Genomic DNA, 12,798 nt, shown 5'->3' on the forward strand with positions numbered 1-12,798 from the left:
TGACAGCAGAGGAACCCTAACATAGTATCCCTGACAATTAAACTATGGCCCTAAAACTGGCAGCACTTTTAGCAATTTAAAATAGCGTAGCAAAAAGGGAGATGTGGTGTATAGTGATGAGCGAGTACTAAAAGCTCGGGTGCTCGAGGCTCGGGCCGAGCATCCCAAGATACTCGTGTACTCGGCCCGAGCACCGAGCCCAATGTTATCCTATGGGAGACCCGAGTATTTTTATGAAATGACCCCCGGCAGCAGGTAGAAACCCTAAAAATGTCACAAAAGTCTCAGAAGAGTGCTCAAATGACATGGCAACAGCATGGGGAAGACCCCTTGAAGCATTTATCACTCAAAAGTCACAGCTGTGAACAATTTTGTCCGCGTTTTACGCCATTTTTACGGACTCACCAGAAAACCTTCAAGAATGACACCAAAATTAATTTTCATGGCGGAAATGTTAAGAGCACATACCCAATAGTGAGATAGAGCTGGTGTATGTTACTTTTGGAGATTACATGAAAGATTTTACGTGAAAACATTGGGTGGCACTCCGATGTCCCTGAGAAGAGACGTACATGAAGGCCTCTTTAGTCTAATGTGCCCATTTTGAGGAAGTGAGTCTTTGTAGTATTTTCCTTTGCCAGGGCAGTCCAAAATTGTGAGGTTCACCAATGCCCCTGCATACAGACGTGCATGAGGGCCTGTAAACCTGAAGTGCCCATTGTAAGGAAGTGGGTCTATTGTAGTATAGCCCTTAGGCAGGGCAGCCAAAAATTGGGAGGCTCCACGTTGTCCCTGGATAGAGACGTGCATGAGGGCCTGTAAACCTGAAGTGCCCATTGTAAGGAAGTGGGTCTATTGTAGTAAAGCCCTTAGGCAGGGCAGCCAAAAATTGGGAGGCTCCACATTGTCCCTGGATAGAGACGTGCATGATGGCCTGTAAACCAGAAGTGCCCATTGTAAGGAAGTGGGTCTATTTTAGTATAGCCCTTTGGCAGGGCAGCCAAAAATTGGGAGGATCCACATTGTCCCTGGATAGAGACGTGCATCAGGGCCTGTAAACCTGAAGTGCCCATTGTAAGGAAGTGGGTCTATTGTAGTATAGCCCTTAGGCAGGGCAGCCAAAAATTGGGAGGCTCCACATTGTCCCTGGATAGAGACGTGCATGATGGCCTGTAAACCAGAAGTGCCCATTGTAAGGAAGTGGGTCTATTGTAGTATAGCCCTTTGGCAGGGCAGCCAAAAATTGGGAGGCTCCACATTGTCCCTGGATAGAGACCTGTTAGGTTCTTAGTGTGTCCGTGCTTGCATTTAAAAACCGCACGTGTGTGCCTGTTGGTGGCAGCGTTCAGGTGCACTTGTGTGCGTTTTGTACAAACTTGGATATAACGCACAAGTCTAGTGAATACACATCAGCACAGCATTGCAAAATGCGCAAGGGCGTTGGCAACGAACAATGAAGTGGACGTGATGGTGGTGCAGGCAGAGACCGAGGTCATGTGCAAGCTCTAATTTCGCCACAACAAAGGGCCACATCTACTCACTCGCGCATCCTGTCCCAAATTCTTGGGGACCGCACCAGTACACCGCTCTTGAACCAAGACCAGTGTCAACAGGTTGTTAGTTGGATAGCGGATAATGCTTCCAGTCAGATTGGCACCACCACAAACACTCTGTCTTCCACACGGTCAAGAGTCAGTAGCCGTGATACTGCACCGCACATTTCAGAACCTGATCCTCCTTCCTACCACCAGGCCGAGTACACGTCCACGGACACTCGGAAGAGCTGTTCACGTTTCCATTCACACATTCTGGCCTCTCGCCAGCTCCTGTTGAAGTGGGTCATGACGAGATTGTATGTACAGATGCCCAAATATTTGAGCAGCCACGTTCTCACGAAGTTGGCAATGTGTCTCAACAAGGGGTGGACGATGATGAGATACAATTGTCAGGAAGTCAGGAGGAGGAGCAGGGTGCGGAAGAGGAAGACGACGTGGTGGATGATCCAGTAACTGGCCCAACCTGGCAGGAGGATATGCAGAGCGAGGACAGCAGTGCATAGGGGGAGGGAGGTATAGCATCCCAACAGGCAGTAAGAAGCAGGGTGGTGGCCCCAGGCAGAAGTCAGGCAACCGTTCCCCGGAACAACAACACGACACAAGGTGCCTGTACAAATGTTAGGTCTTCCCGAGTCTGGCAGTTTTTTAAGTTGGCTCCAGATGATTCTAAAAAGGCCATTTGCAACACCTGCCGTGCCAGCATCAGCAGGGGTACCAAAACTAGCAGCTTGACCACCACCAGCATGATCAGGCACATGTCAGCCAAGCACCCGACTTTGTGGGATTTACAACAGAGTCGAGGAGCAGTGCTTGCTGATGTCAAGCCTCCTCCGGCCCTGCACCAGCAGTTGCCCACGCAGAAATAACACCATCATCAAGCACGTCCTTGTCCCAGCGCAGCGTTCAGTTATTCATTCAGCAAACCTTTGAACGCAGGCGCAAATACACTGCCAACGCCCCACATGCCACAGTTCTAAATGCTAACATTTCGCGACTGCTTGCGCTGGAAATGTTGCCTTTTAGGCTGGTGGAGACAGAAGCATTCCGCGACCTGATGGCGGCAGCTGTCCCACGTTACTCGGTCCCCAGCCGCTCTATTTCTCCCGGTGTGCCGTCCCCGCATTGCATAACCACGTGTCACAAAACATCACACGTGCCCTGAACAATGCTGTTTCAGCCAAATGCTAATCTGCATAGGTGACAAACCCCACAATGCAGAAGAGGTGTGGACAGCTCTGAAACAGCAGGCAGATCACTGGCTCACACCTCTGAACCTAAAGCCAGGAAAGGTCGTGTGTGACAATGGCCGGAACCTGGTGGCGGCTTTGAGGCGAGGCCAGCTGACACATGTTCCATGCGTGGCCCATGTGCTCAACCTCGTGGTTCAGCGGTTTCTAAAGTCATACCCAGAGCTGTCTGATCTGCTGGTAAAAGTTCGCCACCTGTCTGCACATTTTCGAAAGTCACCTACTGCTTCAGCCGGCTTTGCCGGCTTTCAGCGCCATTTGCATCTTCCGGCTCACAGACTGGTGTGTGATGTCCCCACGCGTTGGAATTCAACTCTGCACATGTTGGTCAGGATATGTGAGCAGAAGAGGGCAGTTGTTGAGTACCTGCATCACCTAAGCCGTCGGGAAATGGGTCAAACTCCACACATAACACCTGAGGAGTGGAGATGGATGTCCGACCTATGTACCATCCGCCAAAACTTTGAGGACTCCACCAAGATGGTGAGCGGCGATGAGTTGGAGCAAGAAACAGTAGTGGGTGTGGGTGATAACACACAGCCTAGCCTCGTCTCATCACAACGTGCAGTGGAGGACTATGACGAGGAGGAGGATGAAGACATGGAGCAACTCTCCAGCCAAATTGAGGATATGACATGCAGTCATATCCTCGGTTCAGCGTGGCTGGCCAGAGGACAGGGTAGATGATGAGGAGGAGGAGGAGGAGGAGGAGGACAGCATGTTCAGTCATCGTGTTGGTCAGGATACTGAAGTGATGGCTGTTAAGAGTCTGGCGCACATGGCTGACTTTATGGTAAGCTGCCTGTCTCGTGACCCTCGCGTTAAGAACATCTTGGCCGACAATCATTACTGGTTGGTAACACTGTTAGACCCACGCTAAAAGGAGAACTTTATGTCTCTTATTCCCGAGGCGGAGAGGTCAGGCAAAATGCAGCAGTTCCAGAAGGCCATAGTCACGGAAGTAGGCAAAGCATTCCCCTCACAAAACGCTAGCGGCATAGGTCAGGAATCAGTGGACAACCAAGGCGTACAGCCGAGAGGGGCACTAGTCCAATCCGCCACAGGTAGAGGAACAGTATTTAAGATGTGGGACAGTTTTCTCAGCCCCTCACATACCACAGCCCCTGAGGTGCGGGGTAGTGCCACAAGAAATTCTAAGTTTGCCCAGATGCTCAAGGAGTACCTTGCAGATCGAACAACTGTACTCCGACATTCCTTTGTGCCTTACAATTATTGGGTATCCAAGCTAGACACGTGGCATGAATTGGCTCTCTACGCCTTGGAAGTCCTGGCCTGCCCTGCCGCTAGCGTTTTGTCAGAGCGTGTTTTTAGTGCCGCAGGTGGAATCATTACAGATAAACGCACCCGCCTGTCAACTGAAAATGCTGACAGGCTGACTCTGATCAAGATGAACAAGGGTTGGATTGGGCCAGACTTCACCAGCAAATGACAGCGGAATTTAAAGTTTGTAACGGGAATTTGCCATGTACCTCCACTCACCCATGGGCACACACTTCTGGACTTTGGCTAATCGCTGGACTGCTCCTCCTTCTCCTCATGCGCCACCATGATGACCGTTACAATAGTTAGGCCGTTGTTTCAGGTATACCCCCAGTGGTAAATGTTTTCGCCCATTCTTTCAGAATGGGCATTACAACGACAGGAGACCCGCTCCTTTGCAATGGGAACAATGTTTTGAGGCCCTCATGCACGTCTCTATCCATTGACAATGTGGAGCCTCCCAATTTTTGGCTGCCCTGCCAAAGGGCTATACTACAATAGACCCACTTCCTTACAATGGGCACTTCAGGTTTGCAGGCCATCATGCACGTCTCTATCCAGGGACAATGTGGAGCCTGATGCTGCCACCGACAGGCACACACGTGCGGTTTTTAAATGCAAGCACGGACGCAATAAGAACCTAACAGGTTTTTAGGAGCGACAATTACTGAGAAGTTTGACACTATCAGACACTGCTGACTGACGTGTATTATTCACTAGACTTGTGCGTTATATACTAGTTTGTGAAAAACGCACACAAGTGCACCTGTACGCTGCCACCGACAGCCACACACGTGCGGTTTTTAAATGCAAGCACGGAGGCAATAAGAACCTAACAGGTTTTTAGGAGCGACAATTACTGAGACGTTTGACACTATCAGACATTGCTGACTGACGTGTATTATTCACTAGACTTGGCGTTATATACTAGTTTGTGAAAAACGCACACAAGTGCACCTGTACGCTGCCACCGACAGCCACACACGTGCGGTTTTTAAATGCAAGCACGGACGCAATAAGAACCTAACAGGTTTTTAGGAGCGACAATTACTGAGAAGTTTGACACTATCAGACACTGCTGACTGACGTGTATTATTCACTAGACTTGTGCGTTATATACTAGTTTGTGAAAAACGCACACAAGTGCGCCTGTACGCTGCCACCGACAGCCACACACGTGCGGTTTTTAAATGCAAGCACGGACGCAATAAGAACCTAACAGGTTTTTAGGAGCGACAATTACTGAGAAGTTTGACACTATCAGACACTGCTGACTGACGTGTATTATTCACTAGACTTGTGCGTTATATACTAGTTTGTGAAAAACGTGCACCTGTACGCTGCCACCGACAGGCACACACGTGCGGTTTTTAAATGCAAGCACGGACGCACTAAGAACCTAACAGGTTTTTAGGAGAGACAATTACTGAGAAGTTTGACACTATCAGACACTGCTGACTGACGTGTATTATTCACTAGACTTGTGCGTTATATACTAGTTTGTGAAAAACGCACACAAGTGCACCTGTACGCTGCCACCGACAGCCACACACGTGCGGTTTTTAAATGCAAGCACGGACGCACTAAGAACCTAACAGGTTTTTAGGAGCGACAATTACTGAGAAGTTTGACACTATCAGACACTGCTGACTGACGTGTATTATTCACTAGACTTGTGCGTTATATACTAGTTTGTGAAAAACGCACACAAGTGCACCTGTACGCTGCCACCGACAGCCACACACGTGCGGTTTTTAAATGCAAGCACGGACGCACTAAGAACCTAACAGGTTTTTAGGAGCGACAATTACTGAGAAGTCTGACACTATCAGCCACTGCTGACTGACAAGTATTATTCACTAGACTTGTGCGTTATATACTAGTTTGTGAAAAACGCATACAAGTGCACCTGTACGCTGCCACCGACAGCCACACACGTGCGGTTTTTAAATGCACGCACGGACGCACTAAGAACCTAACAGATTTTTAGGAGCGACAATTACTGAGAAGTCTGACACTATCAGGACTGTTTTAGACTGTGTACACCAGCCCCAGATATGATGAAGGCTGGTATACGGTAACCACTAGGAATGGCTATATACCCTGCCTGCCTGCCTGTATACAGCTACAATAGTCCTGAGAAGGACTCTTCTGGTCACTAGCCTGTATTCCAACCTGGCTATACCCTGCCTGCCCTGCCTGTATACAGCAACAATAGTCCTGAGAAGGACTCTGCTCCTGTACTCCGACCTGGCTATACCCTGCCTGCCTGTATACAACTACAATAGTCCTGAGAAGGACTTCTGGTCACACTGTTTGCAGCCCCGCTACAGAAATAACTATAAAGGGCCGCAAACCTTTCCCTGAAGCAGCAACACTCTCCCTGCACTGACTGTCTGGATGGCTGTGTGCAGAGCACAGCGCGCCCGCCGGTATAAAGGCTCAGTCACGCTGTGCAGGCCGACCAATCACTGCAATTCCACAACTAACAGGGCTGTGGCATTGCAGTGGTCTGCCAGCCAATCCCTGCATGAGGGCTGGCTCTCAAAAGAGCGCCAACATGCAGGGATGAAGACCACGAGTACAGCACGAGTATCGCAGGATTACTCGGTCCCCGCCGAGTAGCCCGAGTACAGTGATACTCGTGCGAGTGCCGAGTAGTGACAAGCATACTCGCTCAACACTAGTGGTGTACAATGCAGAGGTGGTATAGCTAAGATGTCAGCAGAGGAACCCTAACGTAGTATCCCAGACAATGAAAGTATGGCCCTAAAAACGGCAGCACTTTTTGCCATTAAAATTGCGTAGCAAAAATGGACAGGTGGTATACAATGCACAGGTGGTGTAGCTTGCTTGACAGGCAGAGGAACCCTAACGTAGTATCCCTGAAAATGAAACTATGGCCCTAAAACTGGCAGCACTTTTTGCAATTAAAATTGCGTAGCAAAAATGGACTGGTGGTGTATAATGCACAGGTGGTATAGCAAAATTGTCAGCAGAGGAACCCTCACGTTCAATGGCTATGAACGGCTGTAATGTAGCCCTGAAAAGGGCTGAAATTACAAGAAGTCCCTAATCCCTAAAGCGATGTGTAGATTGCACTGTATGTCTATAGCGCACACAGCAGCAGCAGCGGGAGCAGGAGCGGTGACTGTCACCCACCCTCAGCAGATAGATAATGGCGGCGAAGGGGAAAATGTCCGGGTCTTATAGGGCAAGGACATGTGACATGCACAGAATATGACACATTCCCTTGCTTGTCTGGCAAAAATCCACTTTGCTGTGTGTGTCTGTGATTGGCTGACAGCCTGGCCCGCCCCACTGTACGCGCGGGTAGGGAAAAAAAAAATGGCGATCGCCATTCTTTCAGCACTCAGCAGCACTGATCTAAACCCCGTCCCCCCACACACTATACGCTGAATTTTGATAATATCATTATTAACAGTGACTGACACTATTACAGTGAAAAGACAGCTAGTAACTAGCTACGCTTTTGGTGATCGAACGGTAATTCGAACAGCTGAACTTGAAGCAAATCGTTCGAGTTCGTCGAACGACTCGAACACCGACCATAATCACTCGAACTTGAAATTGGCGAATGGTTCGAATCGAACAACGCTTAACTCTAGTTATAATGTCCACAGGAACGTGGCAACAAATAGAGAGGTCTGGGGAACTAATGCCTCATCAACCAGTCAAAGGGATCATTTATATTTGAAAAAAGGACTTTATTTTTTTCAATATGTGTTTAAGTGTCAGGCAGTATAAAGGGCTCGTTAGGCAGGGTATTTAGTAATACATATAGAAATGTTGGTGGATGGGAGGGCTAGGGGGACCTGTCAGGTTCCCATTAAGTCTGCCATGTATAGTTCTTTACTGTATGTGCATTGTTCTTATGGCACACTCCCATTCCTGCACTGCTGTAGCGCCAGTGTCACTTACTGCCATGGCAAGACTGTACCACTCTGCCTCGCCTCCCTGCAGTCCTCCACGTTTGACTCTCTTTCCTCCTAGCTCACCCATGCCTCTCAGCTTATAGATGAGGGGCACTAGGTACTTAAGGCACCCTTCCACTAGGAGAGGTGCCTTAACAACATGGTCAGTTAGTTAGTGTATGTCCATCTAGATAGCTACTTGTCAGGTCCCCTTTTCTTCTGTCCATTACTTGTATGTGTGTCCACCTATCTGTATCTTTCATCCTGCTCCGGATATGCCCTATGTACCTGCCTGCTCTTGCAGTCCTGTCTGCCTCAGCCATCCCAACTGCACCCATCAGTACTAGAGACTCTGCTTGATCCCGCCCCTGTCCTGGGGGGTCAGCTGCCACAGTCCCGAACACTGCCCTGGGAGTGGTACGTGAAATCTACCTAGTAGGCACTTAGTCAGACCCTCCCATGACAGTGTAAGCTCAGGTCCACCCTGTGGTCCAGTGGGTCCACGCTTTCTCACTGCATCCTCATCATCGGCGAGCGTAACCATCCTGTACAGGAAGTAAAATCTATAGAAGGCATATATTCAGTTGCTAGTGATTTCATTCCATAAAAATATTTGAGGTCAGATATTACAGTGGGGAGTGTAGCTTAAACAAGACTGTATCTGAGTTGGTCCTGGGTAATTTTAAGGTTTACTAGCTTATGGGAATGTAGATATTAGCCTTTTAAATAAATTATCATTTTTACTATTTTTGCTCATTTGTTATTGTTAAAATTTCAGTTTCTGAAACATGGGTACCTGTAAAGACATCTGGCTCTTTGCCTGATGCAAGGTAAGAATTCACATTATTTTGCAAATCTAAATGATAAAAGAATTTCACTGATCATCCAGATAAAATTGATATCTTTGACTAAAATATAGTAATTCATCAATGTGTTATCTTAAGATCCGGCCACACATTTGCTACTGTTGGACAAGAAGTATACATGTTTGGCGGCTGTTCAGCAGATGGAGTATACAACAGTGATGTCTTCATGCTGGATACAGGTAAATTATTTTCTTTTCTACTACACATATTTATAATTATTTCATTTATAAAAGTCAAGTTTTACATTTTTTTTCATTTTCAAACATATAAATTACTAAATATAATGAATAGTTTCCTTGTGTATGGAATATCCTAATAGACAAAAAAGGCATTTATTTAGATGGTGTAATTTGTGTCAAGCCCAAAAGATAGTTAGTAAAAATCTTTTTACAGTTTAATGTAGGTTATACAGATTTCTGAGAGCATGACATAGCTTTCTGGCTTCATTAAATCAATTTGATTGCATTCAAATCAAACTACTGGACAAATACATCTGCTACAAGTAACAGAGGTAATCCCAAGAATATCAAGTAGCTTCTGTTGGTAAAGAAGTCTTGTTCTTGAAGTATACTGTACCTATGACGAAATAAGGGAAATAAGAGCTGGAAAAGACACAAGTTTAAAAATAGGGTCTTATCCAAATAACAAAAATAGGGCAACAAGGGAAGATGCTCACCTGGTCAAATTGTGAAGGCACAACCCGAAAGGGGGCTTTACACGCTACGATATCGTTAATGTTTTGTCGTCGGGGTCAAGTTGTTAGTGACGCACATCCGGCGTCATTAACGATATTGCAGCGTGTGACACTGACCAGCGACCTTAAGCGACCTCAAAAATAGTGAAAATCGTTCACCATGGAGAGGTCGTCCCAAACTCAAAAATCGGTAAGGGTTGTTTATCCAGGTGGTTCATCACTCATGCGGCAGCACACATCGCTATGTGTGACACCGCAGGAGCGAGGACCGTCTCCTTACCTGCCGCCAGGCCACAATGCGGAAGGAAGGAGGTGGGCGGAATGTTACGTCCTGCTCATCTCCGCCCCTCCGCTTTGATTGGCCGGCCGCTTAGTGACGTTGCGGTGACGTCGCTGTGATGCCGAACGTCCCTCCCCCTTGAAGGAGGGATTGTTCGGCAGTCACAGCGACGACGACGACCAGGTAAGTATGTGTGACGCTGCCGTAGCGATAATGTTCGCTACGACAGCGATCACAAACAATCGCGTGCGCGACGGGGGCGGGTACTTACACGCTCGCTATCGCTACAAATTGCTAGCGATATCACTACCGTGTAAAGCCCCCTTAAATGTCACATGTGCTAGGGAGGCTGCTGCAGAAACCACTGTAGAATATAGCAATCCAAAAGAGATGAAAGGGTTAAAAATGTGCACTTCCAAAACGATCCAATGATGAACAAAGGAGTCAGGACGTGTTGAAGCACGGTTTTATTTGTCAACGTGTTTTAAAAAACAATCTTCATCAGGATGAATGATAAAAAAAACTGTTAAAGTAAGAAAGTAGTTAATGTCTTCATGCCTGTCAAAACGTTCTTAGGGTGTGGGATTTTACTTTTGAAACAAAGACTTGTTCAGTGGGTGTGGCTAAGCTGGGTGGAGGCTGGGAGTGTCTATACTTATTATGCAGTTATGTACTGTACTATTTGCTACCATGTAAGGAACGATTTAATTTATGCATGGTATGCCCATGTTTATGAAGAGTATAAAAGATCGTATTCTCATTATATTCATTTGGAGAGCTTTGGAAATCACATGCCTGTGTATTTCTTTAATTCTCACTGTCACGGTAGAATGAATCCCAGAAACTTTACTTCAACAATACATTTGGTTCAAAAGTGCAGGTATAAATATCTGTTAATGGATCTTTACCAACATAAAATAAATACATCCATTGTTTCCCTCAGTAAGGGTACGTCCACTCAATAAGTTTTATTCGTGCTTTGTGGGGGTTAAAGGGAACCTGTCATCAGAAATTTAGCTATAAAGCTAAAAGTTCCCCCCTCTGCAGCTCCTGGGCTGCATTCTAGGAAGCTTCCTATAGTTTTTGTGGCCCCTTTTATTCCAAAATAAATACTTTACAAACTTGTACCTTTTCGTATGCAAAATTCTTAAATCTTCCATGGGGGCGGGCTGTCTGATGTACGTTGCTGTCCTGCTGCCGATTTACGCCGCCCCCGAAAGCTGAATTTCAAACCTCAGGATGCCGCCCCTGGGCGCCCGTGGTCCCGCGCATGCGCTGTGCTACTGTAGCGGTGCTGTGCACTGTGTGCACGTGTGACCGCTAGTGACACTTTGCGCGGGCATGAGGTTATGGGCGGCGCTGTGAGTGTCATCAGCAAGTGCCACCCATAACATCGTGACCGCACTTTCCCCTCTTCCTCCAGCGTTCTGCGCAAGCGCTCGCTGGCCAGATGATCGGATGTCACCTCCTTCCCATCCTGCTCAGCAGCAGGAAATAGATGGGAGGAGCGGACGGAGCAGTCGGTGCCCGCGCAAAAGCGTCACCAGCGGTCACACGTGCACGCAGTGCATGGCACCGCTACAGTAGCACAGCGCATGCGCGGGACCACGGGCGCCCAGGGGCGGCATCCTGAGGTTTGAAATTCAGCGTTCGGGGGCGGCGTAAATCGGCAGAAGGACAGCAACGTACCCCAGGCAGCCCGCCCCCATGGAAGATTTAAGAAATTTGCATACGAAAAGGTACAAGTTTGTAAAGTATTTATTTTGGAATAAAAGGGGCCACAAAAACTATAGGAAGCTTCCTAGAATGCAGCCCAGGAGCTGCAGAGGGGGGAACTTTTAGCTTTATAGCTAAATTTCTGATGACAGGTTCACTTTAAGAAGTGTTTATAGGAGGCTATCTGAGGGTTCAGAAATATATATAGTAGACAATGTGGGTGCTCATACTGTATATAGAGGTCAATATAGGGGCTCAAATGTATATAGGAGGCTATGTGGGTGCTCATAAAGTATATAGGATTCTATGTGGGGCTCAAAGTATATTGGAGGCTATGTGGGGGCTTAAAGTATATAGAAGGCTATGTGGTAGTTTATAAAGTATATAGGAGGCTATGTGAGGCTCATGCTGTATTTATGAGGCTAAGTGGGTGTCATAGGTGTATAGGAGGTTATGTGTGAGCTTATAAAGTATATGAGAAGCTCTGTAAGGGCTCAAAGAATATGGAATGCTCTATCGGTGCTCATAAAGTCTATAGGAGGCTATGTGGGGGCTACTGAAGTATATCGGAGGCTATGTGGGGGCTCATACTGTATATAGACGGCCATGTGGAGGCTATTCTGTATATATGAGGCTAAGTGGGGCTTACAATATACATAGGAGGCTATGTGGGTTCTCATATTGTATAAAGGAGGCTATGTGGGGGCTCCTGCTGCTATATATATATATGAAGCTATGTGGGGGGGCTCATAATGTATATAGGAGACTATGTGGGGATCATACTGTATATAGGAGGCTATGTGGGCTCATAATGTATATAGGAGGCTATGTGAGGCTCATACTATAAATATGAGGCTATGTGAGTCTAATACTGTATATAGGAGGCTATGTGGGGCTCATAAAGTATATAGGAGTCTATGTGGGGCTCATACTATAAATAGGAGGCTATGTGGGACTAATACTGTATATAGGAGACTATGTGGGTTCATACTATCAATAGGAGGCTATATGGGGCTCATAATGTACTTAGGAAGCCTACATGCCTGTCGTGTTGGTGCTCATATGAAAACCATATGTGATTGGCATTCATAGGAGACCATAAATTTTACTATACACTGCAATACCGTGTTGTTACAATGTACAGCGGATTTAAAAAGTGCATACCATTCTTAAAGTGTCAGATTTTTTTGACATGTAAACAATCACACCAAAAAGAATAATTT

Source organism: Anomaloglossus baeobatrachus, chromosome 1 (genome assembly GCF_048569485.1).
Source record: "Anomaloglossus baeobatrachus isolate aAnoBae1 chromosome 1, aAnoBae1.hap1, whole genome shotgun sequence".
Lineage (NCBI taxonomy): Eukaryota > Metazoa > Chordata > Amphibia > Anura > Aromobatidae > Anomaloglossus > Anomaloglossus baeobatrachus.